This window comes from Anser anser (genome assembly GCF_964211835.1).
Source record: "Anser anser genome assembly, chromosome: 3".
Classification (NCBI taxonomy): domain Eukaryota; kingdom Metazoa; phylum Chordata; class Aves; order Anseriformes; family Anatidae; genus Anser; species Anser anser.
Window position 1 is genome coordinate 30,515,569 of NC_139722.1, and position 26,642 is coordinate 30,542,210.

A 26,642-nucleotide genomic window follows, 5' to 3' on the forward strand; every position below is an offset into this window, starting at 1 on the left:
TATATTATAAATTTATTTTGAGAAGTGCCTAACAAAGCAGCATTAAGAAAAAAATAGATATGTTCGAGGGATGTAGATAAAGTTGTTTAAAAAACACCCTTTATAATGCACTCCAACGCCATATGTTTAAAATTCATTATTGCATCAGTTCACAGGGAAAAATGGATCAGTTCGGTAACTGACAAGTGTTTCTGCAAGCAGTCTGATTCAGATGTTCCAATTTCTTCATTCAGGTATTACAGTCCCATTTACCCTGGCTTAAACAGACTGAAACATCAGGACTTAGATTATTCCAGGTGAATACAGAACTAATAAAGAATGATAAGCTTTAAAGCATGAAACTATATAGAAATATTTTTTTAAAAAACAGACTTTTTTTTTTTTTGACTGAACAACTTGTGAAATGTACAAAGAAACCCTTCTAAACCTTACACCACTAAGGGTCTCATTTTACATTAGTCTGAAATTGCCATCTGTGCCACCGAGTTGTGCTAGATTGTCTTCACTTTTTATCTTAGTTAAACCAGTATTATTTAATGTATAGACATTTTCATGCAATTTTAAATCTTGTTTCATCAGGACAGATTGAGGTTACTAACTAAACCACTATTAAATCATACATCTAATAATTATACTGCTGTAGTCTTGTGCAGAGATGAGACCTTAATATTTTGGGGACTTTGTTCTCCCAGTCCCCAACATGTTAGTTTTTTTCTCCTGCCTAACATCTATTTTGTACAGTCTCAGCTTCAGGAAAAAAAATTAAAAAATAAAAAAATCTTTACTGTTTAGCTATTTTTTCCCCTCCTTTGCATAGCAAGTCTCTAGAATGTGGTGAAACTCTTCAGAAACTTCTAAAATAGACAAATTCATAGACTTTAGCACCAGATAGTACTATTATTTCATATAGTCTGACTGCTAGCAAAAATGGCCATAAGATTTCATATGTATCTGTGAAAATGCACACTCATTTAACATTAATCTGGTCGCAACTCCAACTTTATCACCTTTCTGATGAATCACTGTACTTAACTTTATTAAACTATTCCTGGTGACTTCTACAAGCAGACAAAGCTCTCAGCCTTCACATGAGGAACACTTACCATCTTAAGGTGTCTGAAGTTCAACTGAAGCAATGTTCCCTCCATAAAGTGGTTGATATTCATCTCACCTAAACTAGTTAGTTATGTAGGCTTCTCCCTGTAGTCAGTAGACATGGACAGCAACTTTCAATGAGGAGTTTAAATGTGTTAAATTATGTCTTAGACACCATAGGTTTAAGATAGTTCCCCTTATATTATGAAAGAGTCTAGGGGAATATTTTAAAGTTCTAAAATTAAATGGGAAAAGTCCACAGTAGTAAGGGAACACTAGCAAATCAGTGGTCCATGAAAGGAATTATTTTAAATCTGCCAAGAAATATAATATTGTGAATGTATTTATTCTAATATATTAACATAGCAGACTTCATATCAAAGTCCCATGGCGAAGGCAGAAATAATATTTTTTATTACATCAACAATACGTTTTTACACACAAGTGGAAGTCCATTCTACTTGCAATGTAAGAGGGCTGTGTAATATAGCAGTAGATAGATATGCTATATGGTATGTGGACTACACAAGCACAAAACATAGCCTCAGAACTCTCCAGCAACACCATGAGAAATACTGCTGACTATAGAAAAGATGGATATTTTTGGTCAACATTTTTACATTTAAAAAGTTTGAAAATAAACCAGTATAAGCACAGGTCTGTAAGGCCCTGAATCTCTTGTATGTGTACCTTAGATGTGTTAGACCTAATGTCAGCATGGGTCTAGTCTGTGTTTGATCACTAAAACCCCTTAAGAGTATTAGCCATAATTCCACAATTCATCTAATCTGTGCTGGAGTTTAACGTAAAGCCTGTTATGTTCAAAACATCCAACTTTTTTCCAGTGCTTTGCACATTAGGATGACTAATTTTAAAGTTAGCACTTCCATCTAACATGCAGCATAAGTAAGAAAGTTGAAATATTAAAGTGCACAGATCATTTAAAAAAGGTTTATGTTGGAATATATTAAGTGATAGAAGAAAAAAAAATACTTTCTTCAATTTTATCCTTATTATGTTCACAGAAATTACAAATATTTCCTTGGTATTCTATTTTTGCCATTGAGACTAAAGGTTAAAGACTAAAATCAACAAAACCGTCTTAATGGCTAAACGAGCAGGACTTAACATGCTAAATGGATTCTAGGTATTTAAATAAGACTAAGCCCACAACAGTTAGAGAAAACAATTTGCCCAGCTCCCTGAAGCTTACAGTTGGTCTGAAAATACATCATTTGAATTCCTCCTTCCATATCATCCATATGCCTACTGAGAGGGCCAGGAATGGTAATCGGTATCTCAAGACAGTCACATTGTCCTAAGCCCCCATTATCACTTCCCAATGTGCTCTCCATGAATTAAACAAATTAAAATAATGCACAAAAGGACAAGATACTGTGGATTTAGACTCTTAATTATTTTAATGGTTTCTCCCTCACGTTTGCTGTTTTGTTGTGCCAGCCAACATCCTAGGTGCCCCTTGAGCTGTTTGATGGGCTCTCCCTGCAGGCCTTTAACTCCTTCAGAATGGAATCAGTCACAGTTGGACTCTCATAAGTTTTTGGTGAAAAAGAGAGTTTTCTCAAATAAAGACTTTTCCATTTATTTTAAGATGACAATGGAAAACTGAGCACCCTTTTTAGCTGAGACAACTTCTTCCCCCATGTCAGACTGTAAAGTTGGGTTAGTTGTCTGGCACTCACAATATAGAAAGTCATACTTGCAAGTTCCATTATCAGTACAGAAACATTCTTGTTTCCATTTTTAATAGTTTCCCAGATTCTTTTTTCTTTTTATTTTCCTTTTTTTTTTTTTTGCATTTGCCTAAAGAGAATTTAAATTAGCGTATTTTTCATGCAGCTAATTTTCAGTAAAAAAATAAAAATAATAATAAAAATGATCACGACAGTTTTGAAAACATCGTTTGGAATTAAGTTAACACTGGAATTCCTCACTCTGTTTAAACTTGTAATCTTCAATTGTTCGTAGTGATAGATTTCCTAATGCTCACCAGGCACTCACACTTCTTGTGTTTGTTGGAGTGTGCATCTTGTAATGTTCACAGCTGCACTGATTCAATCATTCCTATTTTTGCTGCTGATTCAGAAAGACTACATAGTATGAGGGAGAATGAGGAAAGTGAATTGGCGATGCTGATTTCATCCAAGCATTCTTTCAGGATTCATAAATATACAGTTTAATCTCACCACTTTTCTTAAAGTGATTTAATTCTCATCATTCTGTTGTCTTTTATCAGATTTCTTTTTATTATTATAGAGCAGTGAGTTGTGTTTTTTTGTTTGTTTTAAAAAAAAAAAGTAATAAAAAGAAAAAAATCTCCATCTGAGCTGCAGACAAGCATCTGTTCAAGCTGTTCAAATTTGTCTAAAAAAAAAAAATTATTCAAATTTTGATCTATTTGTTCAATACCTAAAAGACCAGGAGAGTGTCAGCCTTTGCCCCTGCCCCTTCAGTGAATACATAGTTCTTCCTATGAATATATAATTCTTCCTATGAAGTGCAACAATTTGATCCAGAAAACATGTAAGTTTCAAAACAGTGTAAGAACTATGGCACTATTGATAGTGACTTGTTCAAATTTCTATCCCAGAGTTTTTAAGTCCGTTTCAGTTTGTTTACCTGCATGTATTTTCCAAATAAAACACCGACCTCTTCAAAAATTTCACATCTGTACGGTTCTACAGCATGCATGGACTTGTCTTTTTATTTGCTATTTTGCAAACCACAGGGTTGTATAGACCAAAAGCCAAAATTCACCGTTATTGTCTAAATCAGGCATAGCAGAGATGTGAATATGTTTCCCCCTTTACATAGCAATGCCTTTCTCATTAAATGTTGTTGGAAAAGATTGTTCTTGAGGACAAGATTGTGAATCAAATACTCAATAAGCAAGGAGGAAACCACATTATACAGCAACCATGAGGGGAGGAAACCATCCTTGCAATTGTGTTTTCCTAAAATAAAATCTGAATGTTGTCACTTCATATGATTCAGAATAGGAAAATGTTATTATTTTTGTAATAGGTGCATAGAAAGCTGTAAGTCATTCAAATATAGCTATGATCTTGTCACATGATTTGATCTGGTGAAGGCTGAGAAAGTCAGTGATCTCCAACGGCAAGAAATACATGGACTGCATTGTAGCTACAATATCGCGTGAGATACAACAAATTCCTGGAATTTCTCTGGAGTCTTTTTCATTTTCATTTTTCAGTTATTTACTTATGACAGTATTTGTGTTTCTGGGAAAAGGGAAAGAAATACAGAACTCCATTAAAAAAATGATACCAAATATACCTTGGAACATCAAATGAACATTATGCAATGAACCTGTACAGTTCAACGTTTGTCAGCAATAACTGAGGTACAAATAACTCTGTTTTCTATATGGAGTTTACATTAGGTGGTCTCCTATGGACCTCTCCAGACCTCTTCTTCTAGGAATTCATTAATTCAATTTCAAAAATGACCTGAGTTACGCAGTAACAAATGCTGAAAAAATATTTCCACAATGATGTACTTTTTGCATCTGCGACTACTTTGAACAAGGTATTGGAGAATTTGAAAGCCTGATTTGCCACTTGCATCTCAGGAGAAAAGAGGAATGTCAGAAAACTTGGTGTGGTTCTGTGATCCCAAATCACCACCAGTGAAAAAGAACGGAAAGTATCCGATTTCTAGATTCAGGTTATGTGTTGACCTTGAAAGAATATACAAGGACTGAGTGAAATCTCAGAAAGTTCCTCCTCTGTGGTGGCTCTTGGACAATTTAGTGGCCCTGCACTCTCTGCTCTTTGAAGAGGAATGTAAGAGGTAGGAGAAGAAATGAACTACGTTACCCTCTACTGAGATCTTTACTATGAATAAATATAAATTCTTTCTGACTTTTTACAAAAAGCCCTATTTTCTTTATGTTTATTTTAAATTATATTTACTTTAAATGTTCTCCCCATTTCCAACCCCACTTTTCCAAGGCATTTGAATATTTATGAAGCTACATAAATAAGAATATATGGAGATTGAGCATCCCTTTACACAAACACAGTGACAGGATTGACAGAATATTTGTACTTTTCAGTGACTGATGTTGAGAATTGCAAGTATAATTTTCCCACAGGGGCCATGTGACTCCTGAAAAACCTGCTAGTTTCATACTTCACATGTGCACAAAAAATAATAAAATAAAATAAAATAAAATAAAATAAAATAAAATAAAATAAAATATAAAACATAAAATATTAAATATATAAAGTAAGATAAATACATGGGGAGGAAAGCTGTAGGTACTTTGTGATGCTGCAGTTAGTGCTTGCCCTTTCTCAAATACTTTTCTTGTTGCTATTTGGAAAGCAGAGGCTGCCCTGCCTAATGAGTTGCAGTGTACAGTTACAACAATCACCGTCAGTGTCAGGCTTTTTAAGATGACAGCCTTGCACATCCTTTCATATCATCCTTGTTAGTAAGAATCCAGGGGTACAGCACTGCATGATACAACTATGTGTGTAGTAACAAAAATATGACTTTTTTTTTCTTTCCTGTGTTGCACCTTTAAACGTCTACAACTTCCCTGCAACTATCTTCCGGTTCTCTACAGTGCTATCTAAGCATCACAGAAAGAGTTGAGCTGCCATTTTATTCACAGAGTTGCTGCTGCCAGGACTTAAAGGACACAAATCATGTGCTCAAGCTTGAGCTTCTAATTTAGTGCTGGTACAATGCTAGCGACACGGTAAGTTCCCCTGCAGTCAGGACTCAGGAATTTTTGCACTGTGTTATGAAAACTCCGTTCTTTTCCAGAGAATGCTACTGCTTAGGCTTTTGCTAATAACAATACTGAAAATCTGGCACCGGATTTACTAATGCAGATACAGCCACAGAAGCCTTGCTTTTGTGCCTCATTAATGTTATTTTCCATAATTCAAAAATAAGTCAGTCTAGGTTGAACGTGTGTTTTGTTTTGTTTTGTTTTGTTTATGCTTTGACTGTATGAAGAATGAGATGACAATCCAGGACTAATTGCATTTTCGGTAACGAAAACTGAATAGGTTTACTCAGCATGCATACATTTTAGGAGACAGTTTTGTAACTGCATTTTACTAGAGGGCAGTAAAACCTTCTGCTTCACTGAGCAGATCCTGTGTCCAAGTCTTCATTTACATGCCTGTGTGGGCTGTAACACTGCAAACTTGGATTTGAGTGCACTTTCCTCCCACCTTCATCTTCTCTAAGCCATTAAAGTTTATCTGAATAATAACATTAGTTCTGCATTAAGCTAGAAACAATTGCATTGTTTGTGGGCATCTTCTGTGATCTTGCAGTCTTAGTTAATCTACGTACCTGAATGCAAATTAATCTATATACCTGAATGCATTTATTTTTTCTTTTACTTTTGGAGATATTGTATGGAGATCTTTTTTGATCTGAGAATCTTTTAGTGCCAAGACACCATTTTATAAAACTGACTATGTTTCTGAAAGCAAAAATATCTGTTAACCTGCTTTAAATATTAAGCATAGGCATCAGTTCTGTTTTTCTGTGCCATATGATATAGATAAAGAAAACAAGAGAGTCCCTTTTTACAAAGACAGCTTACTGCCATTTGTTTTGTGGTTCTAAAATGTTCGGCAGTTTTATTCAAATACAGATTTTCCAATTAAGAGATTTGTAATATCTTCCCCACATGAATGAGACATCCTCATAATCTTCTATTGTTTTTCCTATTATGCAATATCCAGTACTGCATTTCAAATGTAAGCATATTCATTTAAAGAAAAAAGTACAGTTTTATTAGTGAGAAAAAAATATTTTGGAAGCATTTGGTTTCTTAGCAACTACTTCAGGTATTAAAACTTCTTTTACTTGCACACACACCAAAAAAAAAAAAAAAGGATACTGCTTACTACATTACATTAGATCAGCATGCTTTGTGTAAAGGATTTTAACAGTCAAGAGATGTGACTGTGTTTAAGATTCCTTTTTCCAGTCACTAGTTCATTGTCAGCAGCAGCTACAGAGCAGCTTTATGTGCATTCAGAGACAGCCAGGAAATTAGTTCTGCATGACTGACTCAGCACTGTAGCTCTGAGAACAACTCTCACCCATTTCCTTAAACAATTGTTTATTTCTTGGTGTGATAATGTTAAATATCACAATTCTCAAGGAAAAAGAAAAAAAAAAAAAAAAAAGCTCAGAGGCTTCATTTGCATTCAATGTGAAAGGTACTATCAAAGTGAAGTCCTAGTTTATTACAAACCCATATTACAAGGGTTAGCCCTCTTTTTTTTTTTTTTTAATCATTATTCAGAGTTCAGAGTAACTCCTGATAGCTTGTTTAGTGTTTTCTTTGATGCTAAATGGAACTGAGAAGCAAAATGTCAGCAAACTGAAATCAAGTGAAATTAATAAAGCATTTTTAAGATGAGAAATCAGAAATAAAATAAAAATCCTTGAATCAAAAAGAAGGTTTATTAGGCTTTTTATGACAGGAAAACTACTCAGATCTTTTTAAGGCCTGTATGCACTGAGAATTAAGATGACTCATTGCAGAAGCAAAGACTCAGAGTTCAGAAGACATATATTCAACATACTTTCTGTGAGTTACTTTTTGCTCAGTCTTCTTGAGACCCCAACTCCAGCATTTAGCTACTTGCTCCAAGGTGAAGGTGCTAGGCAGGACGTCAGCACCTTTGAACAGGCCCAGTAGCAGCAGTTTGGTGCCCTCCAAATGAAGCATGAAGGAACATGGTCTCTAGAAAACACTGAGAACAGAGTGTTTCCAGCACCTTGCTCTTCTACGCAGATGAATTTACAGACACATGAACTACTCAGCATTCATAGCCTTGAACCCTTCCCTGAAAACAGGAACTGTATCCTTGATCCTTGAGCACTCATTTCTTTTAAAACACATCCAAAAGAAACCTTTCCCTTTCCAGTAACAAGAGAGTGGTTACAGTACTCATTCAGGAAGGTGTGAAAGTGCAACTCTGAAGTTTGGGAAAGCATAAAAAAAGAAAAAAAAAATTCTTATGAAATTCCATAAGTTGCTAAGCAGCAGCTGAGTGGTTTTCAGCAACAGCATTATGGTTTTAGGAAGTGCATTCTCTCTAAGGCCTGCTTAAAGGGCCCGAGCCTTTTATTGGATCTTAAAAATTTCTGCTACCTTTCTAGCTATTAAATTAAACTGAAAATAGTGTCTGTATTCTGTTTCTCTTAAAACTGAACTATTCAACCAGGGTTTGCTCCTATTGCAGGTTTCCATAATATGTTAGAAGATAGTGCTATAGGACCACTAAAAACAGTGTTCAAGTAAAGATCATTATTTTTTGTATTGTATTAGTATTATATATATATATATAATATATATATATATATAATATTAGTATTGTATTACTAATACAGTTTTGCTCCAGCCACATACAGAATACTTTTCAGTTTCCTCCTTAGCTAAACAAAAACAAAAAAACAACAACAAAAAAAAAAGTCTCCTCTGAAATGTGTCTGTAACATCCCTTCTTTCAGCAAGGAAGACTTGTCATTACAAGCAATGTGACCACTATCACAGTTATTGCAGGTAAATATATCTGTTCAGTGGTATGTCAATAAAAAGCCAGATGGAGAAATAAAAATTTTTTCAGATCACCATATTAAACATTAAAGCTAAATCCTGTAAGCCACGTGTGGTTCAGCGTGTGGTAAAGTGTCCAGCATGAATTTAAAATATAATGAAAGGTTCACTAAGATCATGCATCCGATATAATTTACCTGGCGTGGACATATGCTGTAGAAACCTTTAAATAGATCACTTTGGGAAGGAAATACAGTTGATTGTAAGCATATTAATAGAATCCCCTCAAAGCCCTCATTTCCATTTTGAAGAAAAATACGGGAATGTTATGAGTTTTATCACCAATTAATAAGATACTACATCTAAACAAATTCACTGAATATTATTTAACTAAATGTCCCAACATAACAAGGAATGAATAAAGTGTACCAGCAATGTGTTCTGAAGGAAAGGTCAACAGCATCCTGGGCTGCGCTAGGAAGAGCAGGTGGAGGGAGGTGACCCTTGGTCTCTACACAGCATTGATGAGGCACCTCTGGAGTGCTGGGTCCAGTTCTGGGTTCAGCAGTACAAAAGAAATATGGACATACTAGAATGAGTCTAGTTGAAGGGTCATGGAGATGATTATGGAACTGTTTATCCTGGAGAAGAGAAGTCTCAGAGGGGATCTCATCAATGTGTATAAATACCCAATGGGAGGTAATAAAGGTGAGGGAGCCAGACTCTTCTCCATGGTATCCTGTGAGCAGTGCAAGAGGCAATGGGCACAAACTGAAATACAAATTCCATTTAAATATTTTTTGTTTGTTTGTTTTGTTTTGTTTTGTTTTTTAAAGTGATTTTTTTTGTTTGTTTGTTTGAGAAGGTGATTGAAATCTAGAATATGTTGCCCAGAGAAGTTACAGAGTTTCTATCCTTGGAGTTATTCAAAACCGAACTGGATACATCCCTGAGAATCCTGCTGTAGCTGACCCTGCTGTAATGAGGGGGGTTGGACTAGGCGATCTGCAGAGATGCTACCCAACCTCAACCATTCTGTGAAAATGGAACCTCAGATAAGGGCTGTACCTAAAATCTGTCAATCAGTTGGAAAGATGACAGTCAATACAAGAAAACATGCATATCATATAACATGAGTGATTTCTACAAAGTACAAGCCTAAGGAGTCATTCTCCAATACAGGAATTAGACCCTGTAAGTATGTAATTTATTGGCTGACTGATATTTAAACCTTTGTCTTCTTATTTTAATTTAGATACAGAATGATTATACTTATTAGTTTTACATAGTTCTGAGCTGGTATTGCACATGCTTTCTTACAGTTCAGGGTGATCTGAGGGTGCATTTGCATATGCCATTATATAAACGTATAGTTATTCACAGTTCTAAAAATGTTATTAAAAAATGAGTACTTAGTTTGCAGTGTTCTGGGGATCAGATTGCCTCTTCCTATTCACATCTAGGAAATTCTCTAAAGCCATACAGGATTAAACATCTGGCAGAGACAGGTATCCCCTTTAGGATATTTGGCCTAGAGAGCATGAGTGAAAGGAGACTTTCAGAGAGCAAGAAGAAAGGCAAAGTACTGGACAGAGTAGAAGCAAAATTCCAGTTGCATCCAGTTGTGCAATAATGGCTTATGTAAGGTAGTGGCCTAAATCAAAGTCCCAGTCTGGACCATGGCTCAATCCGTAGGTATAGGAACCCAACCAGTCATAAAGTAGTAGGAAAGTTTATGCAGAGATGTGAGTTATGCTCATGCTCGAGGAGTACACTCTCAGGACACTTTTCTAAGGGGTACAGGGATGTTACCAATGTAAAACGGTCTGAAACCTAGGCTTATCAGATATCACAAGAGCAACTTCTGCAGAAAGAGTTATTCAAGCAAAAACAGAATGAGAGGTAATGGCTTTGTAAGAGCTCAAAGTGTAGTCCAGATTGGAAGCTGAATGAATTCAACTCCAGGGAAAAACAACCAGCTTGACTACACCACAAATAATGATAGACAATAATCCTGAAATGTTTTTTGAAGCATAAAATGCTTCAGGTTTCAAGGACTGTAAGTCATTCAGTCTATACACTCCTTAAAGCAGGATCAACATCAAAATCAGGTCAGGTTGCTCAGGGACATGCCCAGTTGAATCTGGTGTATCTGCAAAGATGGAGTTCCCACAGCCTCCCTGGGGAGCCTGCTCAATCACCCTTATTATGTTTTTTTTTTATTTATTATTATTTTCATATATCGAGCTGAAATTTTTATTGTTGCAATTCGTGTCTGTTGCCTCTTGTTCTTTTGCTGTGCATGGCTGATGGCCGTCTGGCTCTGTCTTTTCTATAACCCCTGTTAAGTTTTGGTAGACTGCAGTTAAATCTCCTTGATCTTATCTTCTCCAAGCTAAATAATTCACTCATCTTCATCTCCTGCATCATATGCTCCAGCCACTAACCATCTTGGTAGTCAATTTTTGGGCTCCAGATTATCAATCTTTCTTTTGTAGAGGGTGGGCTGATACTGGGGCTGCAGCTTGCAAGCTGTACTATTGCATGAGTTTATTCTGTTTCAGATTACAAGGTATTTAATTTGTCATTGTTGAGTTCATGATTTTATTTTGGCCTATATCTCCAGTTTGTCAAGGTCTTTGCATAGCAGTCCAGCTATCCAATGTATCATATCATCCTCCCAGTCTGAGTTTTTTCATCAGCACGGTGAAGAAACATTTTATCTCCTATCCTGGCTGTTGATTAAGATGATGAACAGTATCAGCATCAGTATTACCCAAGGCACACCACTCATAACCAGTTGCCAGTTGATTTTGAACCATTAAGCCTAATAATCTAGCCAATTCTTTTCCTGTTTGTAGTTTACCCATCCTGTCCATACCTCCTCAGCTTGGCTACAAGGATGCTATGGGAGACATTGTCACAAGCCTTTTTAAGCTCAAAAGAAATGACATTCACTGCTCATCCCAGTGCCAGTCTTTGCATCAGAGAAGGCATAGCACAATTTGCCCTTGTTAAACCTATGCTGGTTTTCTAAATCACCTTCTTAGCCTTCACGTAGCCTGAACTGGTTTCCAGGAGGATTTGCTCCATACTATCCCAGTGATCAAGGCAAGGCTGACAGCTCCATTATTCCCTATATCCTCATTTTTGTTCTTTTTGAGGATCTCTTTTTCCAATCATCAGGAAAAAAAAAATATAGTCACTATAATCTTCCCAGAGGAAAGCCCCAGAATAGATTTGGCCAGCTCCCTCAGGACCCTCAGATGCATCCCACCTGGTTCCATGGACATGTGCATATTCGATTGAATTAAATAATCACTAACTAAAATCATCCTCTACTATGGATAGCACCTCTCTCTCCCAAACTAGGCAGAGAGTTCTGGGAGGTCCAAGACCAGTCCTTACCAGAAAATAAAAAGAGGTCTACTAGCTTTAGCATATGTAGACTTCAGAATACAAATCTTTATCATAGTCAAGAAAAGTATGTCAACTTATCTGTCTCTTACTTTATTGTTTATGATTTTTCATTTCTTTTAATGGCCACTCTCTGAAGAACTTCTGAACAAATAGTACAGAACATGTAATTCTCTCCCAAACCACATTTAAATCTAGGTTGAAGGATCGAACTTTACCTGCAGACACTGTAAAATTAAAAGAACAATAAGATCTTTCTCCTGGCAATTCTGATTTATTTATTTATTTATTTATTTTAATCTCTGTAACAGATATGCTTTTGCTATCATGAAAGTGGTTTCCCAGGTGAAATTTTGTTTTTCTTCATCCTTACTGAGAAACAGATGGATTACTGATAATGTACACTCCTCTAATTTTGTATACACTCTCATTACAGTTAATGATCTCGTCAGTCATTTTTTAACTTCACCTAAACTTTGCACATATTTAACCATGTCTTCATTTTCTCAGCATTACCTAAAACGTTTTTTATCTCTTTTACTAATAAAGATATCCTTATATGGTCACAGAAGGATCACTTCTCAACCACAGACCTGTCTAGTTTGTCTAGCTCCATTAAAATGAAAATATTTAGGCTAAAGTGATTAGGGTATTTCACATAAATAAATAAATAAATAAATAAATTGAATTTTATACATACAAGGCTTCATTTAAATAACCATTTTTTTCACATCATTAATCTCACCTTGATATCATTGTCAGAGACCAATGATTCAAACAGTACAGAACAGAATCATGAGGTTCATATTGAAATAGATGCTGGCCCAAAGATGAGGCAGACAACCCTTCTGGTTCATGATGTTTCCTACTTACAGAATTCTGAGCAAACTTAACCATTTTATTCTATGGAACAAAGTTTTTCTGATTCCCTTCCAGCTCCTTTGAGACAATTTATAGCTGCAGGCTGTAGTGAAGGGAAAATTCAGTGAACTGTCCAAATACATAATTGAAACTGCATAACCATAGGATTTTATACAGGGTCACAATAGTGGTGAGATATTATTTTACCACTTGTATCTTAAGTGCTTCAATGGCTTAGATTTTATAGAACACAAATGCGGAAAAAACGGTAAAAAGAGGGAGTTACAATTACTTTGACAGGAAGTTCCACATCTTGACAGTGATCCAGAGGTAGCAAATTAGATGTATATATAAGCAAAACCAAGAAGGTTCAGAATTAAATATCAGAAAGATGATGTGGAAGCAATGTAGAGGTCAAGATCAAGAAAAGTCCTAATGGAATTAATCTCATACCCAGAAACACTTTATCCCGAAGAACCAAATAGGAATGTGAGATTCAGTCAAAGAATGAAAATGAATTAGGTACATTCTTGTGAAAATTGAAGGAGAGACTAATTAGAATTGTCTATAATTAGATTTGACTTCCATGCAGACTGGCTGTTCTCCATGATAAAACAAGACTGAAATAAAAGAATGAAGATGTTTTATGGTAGGAGGCATTACAAGGTAGTGATGATGATAAAGAAGCTGTAAAGCTTCCCTCAAATTAAATCATCATCATCATCGTCGTCATCATCACAGATTAGCATAAGATCAAAATCTAAAATAGGAAGTTAATATTGGCATCTTCTCAAAATATGCAAAGTATTAGTATTGAAAATCTTTAAAATTTTAAGCAAATCAAATATTCTGAATATTTATCCAGCAACATCAGAAGTTCCATGTTTTATGAAAGTTCATCCCAGAAGCTGAGCCCAGAAGACCATCACAAAGCACATATGAAGACAGGGAACAGTATTATCTCTACTGCTTTTACAAACTTGCTTGAAAACCATAGTTTAGCAATGCGATAATCTCATCTGAAAGACTATGAAGATTCAGTTTGTTCAGAAGGAATCTGATATGTACATATACATGTATATGTAAAATTATGATAAGCCAAAGGAAAAATTTGTAGAGAGAAAAATTGAGTGTGTGACCCTTGCCTGTTTATTCAGAAAGAGAATGAGTGATTTGCTAAATAAGGTTCAGAGGCTAGATGTGTAAGTGTTTGAGGGAGCTGACAGACATAGGGAACGGTTTAGCAAAAGGAAAGTTGAGCTGGAGAGGAGGAGGATCATTAAATGGGAGACCTAAATATCAAGTCATTAACTAAGGTAAAATACCAGGAGTGAAGGAGAAAACATATGGACTGTGTGATACTGATGATTTTTTTCTGTATCAAATTACTGTCAGCCGAGCATTTCACTATACACCTCCAGCACAGTTTTCAGTTACTTTGCTCACACACCAAAACTGCATTTTTATGATAACACTGATGTATTCTACAAGAGGATTGAGCATAAATTTAAATTAAATGTTTTTCCTTGGAAAAATAATTAAACTTCTTATTCATTTTTGAGTATATCATGGTTCATTTTAATTTGGAAAGAAAAAAGGATAACACTAAATTACACTAATAACCAAAGCAACACTAATAATTTTAAAATGAAAAAGATAAGAGTTCATTGATTGTTAGCAATTAGTCTATAACAGCAGGTAGCATGAGATTTCATTTCACTGTAGAATTCTATTTTGTGCCTTCATGGGATTTAGTTTTTCTAATTTAAATGAATAAAATAATAATAATAATAATAATAATAATAATAATAATCCTGTAGCATTAAAACATACATGTTGGAGCTGAATGACTACTCTGTAATGTTACAGCGAACCTTGTTCTTGTCCAGTCTAGCCTCCACGTACTGTGTGATCCCAACTGCATACGGCATTTAGCTTGTAAAGTTCCCATGGAAGCATCTAAGGTTTTCTTCCTGATGATAAACACATAGATAGGATTCCTGGACCTGGACTCCCAGACATACGCACCTGGAATTGCCAGTATCATGTGTGACTACCTGTGATGCTGTGGTGGGTTGACCTTGGCTGGCTGCCAGACCCCCATCCAGCTGTTCTCTCACACCCCTTCCTCCATGGGACATGGGGAGAGAATGGGATGAAAAAGATCAATGGTCAAGATAGAAACAGGGAGATCACTTACCAATTACCATGTCAGGCAAAACAGGTTAATTTCATTTATTCTCAATTAAAATAGAGTATGATGGTGAGACAAAGACAAAAATTAACAGTTTTCCCCCAGCTTCCCCTTCTTCTCTGACTTTGATGTTTGCAGTTCCATTTTTCACAATTTTTTTTTCCCCTCACTGCTCTTGCTGTGCAGCATTTTTACCCTTTCTTAAACACATTTCCCAAAAGCATCACCATATTGGCTTCTGGATCCAGCCAAGTCCTGCAGTGGGAGTTTACAGAGGCTGTCCTGCAGCACCCTCCCACCAACACCATGACACATAAAGCCTGTACAGACACAGAATGGGGAACAACTAAAGTATCTAGTTTGTGGTCAAGGATTTGTGGCTGTAATTGAGACCAGGGTATTCCAAACACCATATTTAACAATAAAAACTTTTGATGAATGTGCATGAACATTTTAGTGGTGGTCACTTTTTTTTTTTTTTTTTTTTTTTTTTTTTTTTTTTTTTAATTCAAGATAAAAATGCACCAGTACAGTCTGGGAGGCTCTGTTTTGGAATTTTAAAGTTTTAACTAATTCAGCCACTTTGTGAGATGTTTTGATGAAATATATTTGTCTTTCCTAAGCCTTTATATAGAACTAATTTTAAGCCTGTCCATGGAGACACTTCTAGCTCAGCATGCTTCTTTGAATCCAGCCTGTATCAAGCTGCAAGACTAGCACAATTTATGCACTCTTCCCATTTGCGGTTTGATAGATGTTTTAGCAGGATGCAGAAAAATGCTGAGGAACATGGAGAATATTTCAGCAGAATTTTCAGCTTCCAGATCTTTGAGAAGAATTCATTCATGCTTAAGATAAGAGCATGTCATTTCTCCCCATATGCAAACTGGAACACTTGAAGTAAGATCCCCGCACAGACTGGCAGGATTGTGTCATCATAACCACAGCATGTGGTCACTGATGTTAGACTGGCATTTATTTGACACCCACCTCTAGCAACTTTCAAAAGACGTTTTAATTTCTGAAGATTTCAAATGCTTCTCCCTAAACCATGCTGCCTGTAGATCTTGCAAAGGTACACAAAATCCGGCTGCACACTTCTGCTCAGCAAGACATCTTCTAAGAGGAGTCACTAGGCTCATCTCAGCAACCCAAATGATAGCTGCATTTTTGCTACAAGGTGGACAGGAAAAAAAAAAGAAAAAAAAAAAGAAAAAAAAAAAAAGCTTTCTTTAGAGCAAAATCATGTTTCCTTCCATATCTCCAGCAATTGTAATTCTTCTGTCGATATGTCATGCAGCTGAGTCCAGACCCAAAGCACACATGCATTGGACATAAGGATTTTTTATGTGGAGACAGTTAAGAGAAAGCAAAGAATAAAGCACAGGTTAGACCTGAGGATAAGCTTTTATGGGATATATGCCTGAGAATGACAACACTATATAGCAATAGTGAGGAGAATGACAGATGTATTGCAGTGACTAGGAAAGAAAATTAGCTTCCTCGGGATCTAATTTGAGTATAGTTGTTTGTTTTACCAGAGGTGTGTTATAAATATATTCTGAAAAGTGCCAATCACTTCTAAAGCAATCTCAAAATGATACACTTTCAATTATAAAGCAGTGTCCTGGTGTGAAATGCAGAAGACTTTTTCCTTAGCCATTTAACTGGACTATATAAATACCTAGCCAGCACTTTGTAGAGAGAATTATACCCTGAGAAGGTATTACCTTAAAGACCCAATAGATGTTTTGATTTTCTAATTCATATGACAGAGCTGTCTCACAGCGTACATAATTAGAGGGTTGTAACAAATACATGCATTTTACTTGCTATACTTAGTAACAGCTTCTCAAGAATTTAAAAATGATTGTTTCCTTATTCTTCTGTGCCTCTGAATTGCTTTTCACAGTATTTCTAGGGCAGTATTTACAAACAAATTGTCTAGATCTAATCTACATTATCCCGGTGAGAAATGAGTCCCTCTTCTACTAATAGGAATGTTCAAATGTTTACAGTTCTGCTACTCTTAACCAATGATCATATCCCCTTGATTCTTGTAGTAAGGCCTGATAAATACAGACCCAAATTTCGGGCAATGAGGATAACCAGGCTAAGGTTATTGTTACAAAAAATTTGTTTCCTCTTCTTGCAGAGTAAACCTGCTGGCAATTTCAGCAGACTTGCATATTTTTCTGGCAGTACAGCAGCAATTGCAGGAGGACACATTATTGCCTTTACAACAATCAAGTAGTGCTGCAGAGAAGGAATGGGTTGGTAGAGCTAAACAGTGGGTGCTGAGGCCCTGATGTTGGTTCTGTATATTTCTCAGAGGTTGTTACTGTAATACGAGTTTGGTCCCATAAACTAGAGGCTTCTTAGCAGGTGGGGTACCTGAGGTATGTTGGCTGGGGACCCACAGTCAGGTTAGTTTTCATCATTCATAAGGAACTTTATTTGTGTGGAGGGTCACTGCTCCATGACACCAGCAAGTGCTTCCTTGATGCCAACAAGTGCAGTAAGGGAGCTAACAAGTGAGATTCACCTTGGAAACACTTCTCTGATCTTCACCAAAATCCTGATGTAAAGTGTCCTATCAGATATTCCTCACAGAGATTTTTGGGCTTCTTTTTGTTTCTCTGTGACAATATCATATGGTTACTGGTAAATTCTATTTAGTTTCTCAGAAATGTAATGATAGTTAGGAAGCAACAAGATTTTTAATATAAGAGAACTGAATTGAAGGCTGGGCAGAAAATTATTTTCCTTTTTAACAATGATTATTTTCGCATTCTGTCACAAACTTGGTTAGAAATGCATGCTAGACTGATGTTTTTATTATGAACAAAAAAATAAAAATAAAAATAAAAATAAAAAAGGTAGTATCAGATGAGGTCAGGTCCATAAGCATCCAGGCTTAGAACAGGAAAAATAAAAATAAAAAAATTCTTCACGGTCTTTAGGTCAAAATAATCCTCACTCTAACCTGCATCACCAATGTTACTGAAACTCAGAGACTGCAATAGTTTCAGCAACTGCTTGAGGGGAAGCATTAACAAGTGGATTCCATCTCTAATACTCCATCAAAGGCCTGTTGTGCAGAGAAATTCTGTGAAGTTGTGAGTCTGATCTGGAAGGCACAGGGAGATGAGCCATATAACCTTAATAACCCTTAAACTACTGGATTGAACAGCTCCCGGTTGGCTGGTGTTTCCATGAGGTGGAAATGAAGGGCAAGATTTGCCCCTGCAGTGATAAAATAATGTGGAAAGTTACTTCAGTGTGTCAAAGGCTAGATAATGAAACCAAGGAAAAGAACAAAAGAGGGGCAATTGGTTGATTTTTTACATTCTGTGTAAACAGAAGAGTTTTTACAGTCTCTGCAGCTGACACCGATAAGCCATACAAATGCGTTCAAAACCAGGAATTTCCTCAGGAATTACCACTTTGTGTTTTCATATTTTTCAGATTTAGACTGAAAGCAAAAGGAATTCCTTACCCAAATCAGTAAATATAAAAGGAAAAAAAAATAAAAAAATAAAAATGGAAAGCAAAATGTCAATTTGAAGTAAAATTTTAAGGTTCCATGTATGCCATTTACTCAGTAAAATAGCATGAGTTGCAATGTGTGCATAAGTTCTTTTATGTTTGTGCTTGTTTATCTGGCTTATCCATTTCACTAATGAAAGGACCAGGACTTTGACATTTATTGTTGAAGAGTGGTTGCTTGTATTGTCTACCAGTAAAGCTTTAAAAACTCATTTGAGTCATACAGTGCAAATTCAAAAGCCCATTGGGTTGACCTAAGTAGCAGAGAACTGCAAAAGAAATGAGACTGGAGAATCAATGGTAATGCCTGGGTGTGGTAACAGCAGAACAGCAGAAGAAAAACATGAGAAAAGTATTTTGTATAGCACCTAGGTGAGTACATCAAGAAGGTCATGTAGCTACTCCGGACACTCAAATCAACAAAACTAATGAGAGCCCATACCCTGGGTAGGATTGAAGCCTTAAGAGACAAAAGTACAGACTCAAAAGAAAATTAATCAATCCAAATGACTTACAGGGAGGGACAGGACAGAAAGAAAAACAAACAACAACAACAAAACACCTGACTGAGGTCTATTCCTAAGAGCACATCCAAAACTATTACGGCTACTGATATAGGAGGAAGCCAGGAGGCATGATACTAACTCAATAGATAGTGCCTCCATGTCATCACAAGAAATCCTTGCAAGCCACTTGGGTATATGTCCTTGATCCTTGAAGGCTGAGCAGAATACTTGGATAAACCCATACTGGTGCTTGTTGTGAATATGCTTTTATGTAAGCGAGTAAAGAGTTATTTATCTTAAAACAAAATCACTTTCTCTTCCTATAAGGTCTCATGATGGATTTGCTATGTTGTTGTTATAAGAATTTACATTATTTCCTGCAAGGTCTCAGTCTCCAAAAACTTGTAATCACCTGGTACTAATGGCAACACAGTAACGCTAATTAAACTGCTACTTTTCTGCTGAGTGCAAGGCCATGCCACAAGGTCCTGCAAATATGGTACTGCCTAAAGAGGTCATTTTGCTGTACGGAAACAACCAATTCAATCTGTAAAATTAGAAATAGCAATACTTCTCACTGAATGTCCAGAAGGATACATGTAAGTGACTTGTACAACAGAATGATCTGCTAACATGTGCTAGAAGTTTCAGCAACTGACCTTATTTTTTTGCTGTTTCTTTATCACTGTTCAAAAGTTCCAATATTTGGTTTTATTAAGTGGTAACATGTAAATAAACACCATTCTTATATTTTATGCATACACAAATACAGAATGAAGAATGTTTTACATTTGACTTGTTACTCCACCCGATATCTACAAACAGCTATGTATAGCCTGTGTATATGTATAAAGAAACAATGGGATCAATTTTGTTTTAGACAAAGAGGTCTTACACACCGATATGTCTAATAGAATTGATATACTTGTGAGGAGCACCATAAAGAAGCACTTCCAAAAATAATGGTCTAGCTGCAAAGCTGTGATATGAACAAAAACACAAATAAATGCAAATTAATACCTTTTAAGTGCAAAAAAGGGGCAAAAATATTATACTCTAGCAATGAGTCTTATCAACCTGCTGTGAGAGAAAATAGTAAAAGCTTTTACAAATTTACCATTGCCAGTAACTAGCAAAATGGTACGAAGTTCATTTACATTCACTTAGCTTAAGGGAACAGAGTCCATAAATATTGATATCTATGAATATAGTTGTATCTTGCATATTTTCAAGATTTCCTGAAGTTAAAACAATATGTAAATAATAAAAGTCAAAGGAGCAGATATTACAGTCAGTTAAACCCAGTTCGCACCATGAAAAACAGAATTTCCTCAAGTGGCACACAGCTAATGGAAATAATAAAGACACTACCTGCATCAGCCACTTGATGCTTTACTCAATATAAAGGGAGAAGAGAAAGAAAGATTTCTGTTAATTCCAATATCTCATTGATTTCACATCATGGAGGGTGCTCATACCAGAGGTACAGGATGATTTTGACCTCATCCTGCAATTGAAAGTTGATCTGCAGTCATGCAGCTGGTGCTCATGGATCTCTATAATGTGTTTGCTCTGAAAGTAGGTAGTTTTTCCTTCCTGCACTTTCTTCAGATAATAAGATGTATAGAGATTCAGGCAACTTCACAGAAGCATTTTTCTCTCAGACATATGTATGCGCACATATCACTGTCATCTGAACAAAGCACATTTTCCCTCCTTTTTCTTAAAACGATGTCCATTCATAATCACAGAGCTAGTGAAGTTAGAAATATAAAAGAACTGCTACATTATTTAAAATATCCCTTTCTTTCCAGTGCTGGGTTGTACCTTATAAATTATTTTCTTTTTTTGTTTGTTTGTTTGTTTGTTTCAATGTTTCATCTTTGTTGTTGTTGTTTTAATGTTTCAAGTCTAATTACTATCACCATGAGATAATTATTGTTCTTCTTTCAGTCTAAATTTCCTTGATTTCACACTTTGTATCCATTTATAATTTCTGTTGTTATTCTTCTAAGCCCTTTTTTCCCATTAATTTACAATTTGCAGACAGGCAAGCTAAGCTGTCTTTCTTTGCATCTGCCTAAAAAAAAAAAAATGGTAGCAAATTGCTGGGCTAAGTTAATCTACTTTGTAACAAACTATTACTCTGTATAAAGCTGTAACACATCAAAAGACTTTGAACCATACATAAGACTAGATCTTCATAGTTGAGTCCTGACTGTTATAAGACCTTTTTACTTTTCTTTTGTCAGAAATCATAAATTATTGTAACTGTCTCTATCGACCATGTTCTTTGTACTTAATGGAAGATTTATTAATGTATTATGAATGACATATCCCATTTTTTTGCTACAAATCTGGAAACTTTTTTTTTTGTCCAAAAATTTTGAAAAAAAGAAGGATCAGATATTAGTCAGTTAAACTCACTGCACACCATGAAAAACAGATTTTTTTTCAAAAATTTTGAAAAAAAAAAAAAAGATTAATTATATTTTATTGGATTTTAGCAAAGCATAGCTTATGTATAAACTCTTGATCCATTACATTGTCATGTTCTGGAGAGCAAGGGAATCTCTTTATCTCCATATCATCTGCATTTGTGATGGCAAATCTCTTAAAAGGAATACACTTAGACAAAAGGTAAGGGAATTTCACATAAAATCTTTTCTTTGTGATATCATCTGAAACAGGCGGATCTGGAACCGATTTATTGAGTGTAAATTACTGCCAACTTTGCTTGGAATAACAAAGTGCTCCAGAGACTTCTGAGGTATGTAGCCATAGTGAGCTGTCTGGCTACTTGAGGATTTTTATATATATTTTTAACACATCTTTCAGCTTAATCAGATACACAAATGCACAACCTAGTACTCAGGGAAATTATGTGGATTTGTCACGCTGCCTGAAGGATTTTAGGATCTGTGAACCAATGAATGGATTACACTGAACCGTGAATGTAATTTGTTCATCTGTAACAGATAAAATATGGATATTTATCATATTAATGTTTAAGAATCTCTGAATAATAAATACTTCTAATGGAATTTAGTCTAAGTTATTCATTATAAATTAATAATATGCTCTTTATTTTCTGATACAAAGTAAGTTAGTGTAAATTGTGTGTATATGAAAAGGACCATAACGGGCAGAGCTGGTAAACTGTACTGCTGAATTACTAGGCACCTTCTAATCAAAACCAAATCAAAACCATGGATGAAACATGAAGGCAAATGTTTTATGTGTTAAACTGCCTGGTAAAAATGCACTGATAGACCTAGCTGATCCCTCTAGTCAACACTTTGCATTGTTTATTACTGATATGATATTAACCATAGTCTTACGCTAGTCTACAGTACCAGAGATTAAAATAAACAAGTCTAGAAAGTCTTTTCTGTTTTGCATAGAACAAGACATCTAGCTGACTTTTTAAAAATATATAACAGTCTTGCAAACTGGTAGATAACCATTTAATTCCACACTGTGTATTTAAAAAAAAAAAAAAATCACCAAGAATTTTTTTCTTCATAAAGACCTTACCTTAACTGTGAGAACTGAGAGTATTAAGCTATGATTGCATTCTTCAAGGACTAAGAATTTTTTTTTCCTCTCATCTGTTTTTTTTTTTTTTTCTCTTATACCTAATGTTTTGAGAATTTGTGGATCAGAATTCCTTCTGCATATGGATTCAGTGAAATTTCTGCTTTATGATTTTTTTTTCATGGGTTTTGTCTATGTTAGTCAGTGATATTTTAGATAACAATTTATTCAAATGTTATTAAGCTTTATCCACTGAATTATTATTTTTTTAATATATTGGCTGTCCATAAATTTATTTACACTATTAGTACGTATAATTTAATTCACCGCTACAGGCACTGGGAGTGATACTTTCCAAATTAAAACGTACCATTACATTTTCCATATCTGTAGATCTGTAAACTTGTTTCTATTTTATTATTACTTTTTCTCCTCTGGAATAATGAAGCCTCTTTCCTTTTCCCATAAGTATTTATCAGTAGTTCAGTTTTAACTCTTAACTAGTATTCCCGAGATATACTGAAAGCTGTAGTCCTTGGCTTTTTTTGTTTTCCTTTATCAAGGGGAAAAAAAAAAAAAAAAACTCTCTTCAGTGATTATGGAACATCTTTGGATTACTATACTGGTTCAAGAAGTATAGAAATCTTTTTACACCACCCTTGAGGACTTATGTATTACAATATACCTTTGTGTCACAGTCATCACATTTATTTTTGACCAAGGCCGTCAAAGTGTATGTAACTTGAAGCTGAATCTCCAACATATTTTCTTAAAGACGTAAAATCCCACACTTACACAAAAGCACTGATGGTTGATAAAAAAATAAATAAAATAAAAACAAACAAAATGTAAAATACAACATAGAAAATAAATTCCTTTTTCTCAGTCTCAGAAATATTCCATTATATTTCACTAGGATCAGCACACCCATCCGTATGATGCATATGTTCACAATTTTAAAGTGAAAATTAAGTATTATTGCTATATAGCTATACTGCTATCTTTACTGCTGTAAAGATGCATGAGCGTCCAGGAGAGTATTTGTCAATCTCAAGGTTGCAACCTTGGAAGAAGATACTCTGCAACAATGGTCTCAAAATATGGTAAAATATTCAGGTGTTTGGATTAACCACTCGATTCCATAACGTGAAAGTCATGTGAGATGAAGCTTGTTGACATTTCTAACATGCTGGGCTTGCTGCAAATCTGAGCTTCAGGATCAGGTTATAGAGGTGACTGGGCTCCCAGTTCTTTTTGAAAGGAGCCTGTAACCCTCCCACTTCTGAGCAGCCACAGGTGCAGAACTACGTGGAATGTGTAGGAAATAGACATCTCCCTTGTCACATCTTCCTTGCAAGCAATATGCCATTTCCATTTAAAAAACAAAATATAGTAAGTTCCATCAAAATACTTCAGCAAATAAAAATGGCAGTCTTATTCCTCATATCAGAGGAATAAAAAGAAATAAAAATTACATCCAAAATATAAAAAAGACAAGGCAATAAATTATGCAAAGCCAACAATTTTTAGTGACAATAATTAATTGTTGTTTTTCTTCTCTATGATCAGGGGAATAAAGAATATTTAGAAATCAAATAGCATGAAAAAAAGATTAGCCATCAAGAGTTGTAAATGAGTAAAACTTGCTAGATATCAATCTGAATCAGTTCATTGCAGTTCATTGAAAAACCAAAGGTCTTTCAAACGTGAGTAAATATGTCACCTCCTTTGAACTGGCAGCATGTGTTAGCAGGTCTGTATGCAATAAATGAGACGTGCCAAAATTTGGTAAAACATACCAGACCAACTTGCTTATTTTATCAAAGTTACCAATGCATGTATCAGGTCTACATACATAAAGATCACAAAATCACAATGGTTTGGGTTGGAAGGCACATTAAAGATCTTCTAATTCCAACCCCCCTGCCATGGGCAGGGACACCTTCCACTAGACCAGGTTGCTCAAAGCCCCATGTCTTTGTTTCTTAAAGATTTATGCTAACAGTTCACACAAAATAAATCAAAATGTATTCAATGTATTCGATTTAAAAAGCCTAAAAGTCTGAAATGACCGCAAGGACTTAAACCTATTGGTCCTGGCATCTTATAACTGATGCATAGCTTTTATTAAGGAACCTTCCAGCCTACTGAAATATTGTTCATACAACATGAAAACATAACTGTCAAAAGCTGGTTACTAGTAATATAATATAGAAAATCACCTAATCTTTCAGCAAATCTAAAATACTACACAGACAGAAAAATATACTATAATTTTTATTTGCTTTATATTGTCTGGCACTGGGCAGCAAAGACTGGACAAGTATCAGATGAGTTCCTCAAACACCGAGCCCATGTCCAAGAAAGTGGAGGAGACCAAGAGTGACCTCCTAAGCAGGGAAGATGTTGCTGAGAGGGGCTGACAAAGCCTCAGCTAAAGTCAGAGCTCAAAAGCCACAGACACAAATTGGAGCCTCCATGGAGAGATGAGGTGGAAAGGATTAATTGAATTTTTTTCCAGAAGTCACACATTTCAAAAATTAGAATAGTTTGTGAATTCACTGTCAAATCAATGAAACTTGAAAGTATAGAAGCATGTTACTTACAGTTGCTTATATTACTGTTACAGGTGCTTTATTATACTGTTTTTTCTCTTTACCAGGAACAGGATGCAGTTCAGGATTTTTCATCCTTCTTCCACTTGAAGGAAGAATGATTAATCTTACAGAGGTGAGAAATACATTGCCTCTGAAAGTTCCTGCTGAGCTTAGAAGTCGACAGGAACTAAGACCCAGAAGCTCTGCGTCTTACAGGAACAAGCTCTTGTTTCTATGAGTGAGAAATTCATGGCCTGCAGCTACCAATGACTTCAGCACTTATAGACCCCATGCCCTCCTCTTAGGCAGCTGAGTTTGGAGCCATTTTTTTAACTTCAAGCCCTGAAGATAATGCAGAATCTAATTAAAACAAACCAAAATTGCTATATAAATATCTAAAATAAATTATGGATCAAAACACCTTGTGTGGTTTTTGTTTGGTTTATTTTGTTTTGGTTGCTTCCTTTCTTACTTGGTGTCTTTTTCTCTCCCCTCCACCTTTTTTTTTTTTTTTTTTTTTCGCAAAGAAGGCATCTATACTATAACACTATTCCTTCCTTGATTTATGAGACTGAATTACAAAGGATGGGCTATGCCATCTTGGTTAACATATTGCTCATCTTAATTGTGTAAACAATGTCAGCTAGGTGGTAAGTAGGAAGCTTCACACCTCTGTTATCATAATCACAATGCAGCATTCAGGACACTAAGAATAGCGTTCAACTCCTTAGCAGTGCATCCTATCCCAGTTAAAATACGAGCAAGAAAAAAATTGTATTTTATGTGCTCTGTAAATATTTTTATGCATGTATTTTACCTTTGTATTTAATTTACAGCTGTATATTTTTATTACCTGTGAGTTGAGCTGTCATGAAAACATAGTATTTAACATGGTCTAAGCTAAATAGTGATCTAGAGAACTATTTGTATGTAGAGCTCAATGCTTGGCACAATTTTGGGGATAGGCTTCATATTTTTATTTCGGCAGTGAGTAGCAGTTAACCATCGATCCAACACAGAGAAGGTTGCTATTTGGGGAAATGACAAACCACTTGCTGGCAGAATTCTGAAATTGTATGGAAAAGGATTGAGGTGATGCCTTACTTTTCAAGTTCCCATATATCCAGATGACATATACCATGTATAATAGTTACATTTTAAAGACTGAATCATGTCCTTAAAAAAAATGGCAAACATGCTTACATTTGTGTTCATAAACACATACATACATATGCGAGCTGAAGTCTTTAGGTTATTTTGAGACTTCATATGCAGATATATACAGAAATGAAATGGATAGT

The 26,642-nt window shown here is 35.4% G+C and overlaps 1 long non-coding RNA gene across 1 annotated transcript in view; it reads right to left on the minus strand.

Moving 5' to 3' along the window:
- Positions 1–4,309: 4,309 nt before the first annotated feature.
- The window catches only part of LOC310898073, a 42,817-nt gene continuing 20,484 nt past the window's right edge, over positions 4,310–26,642 (minus strand). Inside the window, exon 2 of the long non-coding RNA XR_014582936.1 lies at positions 4,310–16,325. This is a non-coding gene — a long non-coding RNA (uncharacterized lncRNA). The remainder of the gene's footprint in view (positions 16,326–26,642) is intronic.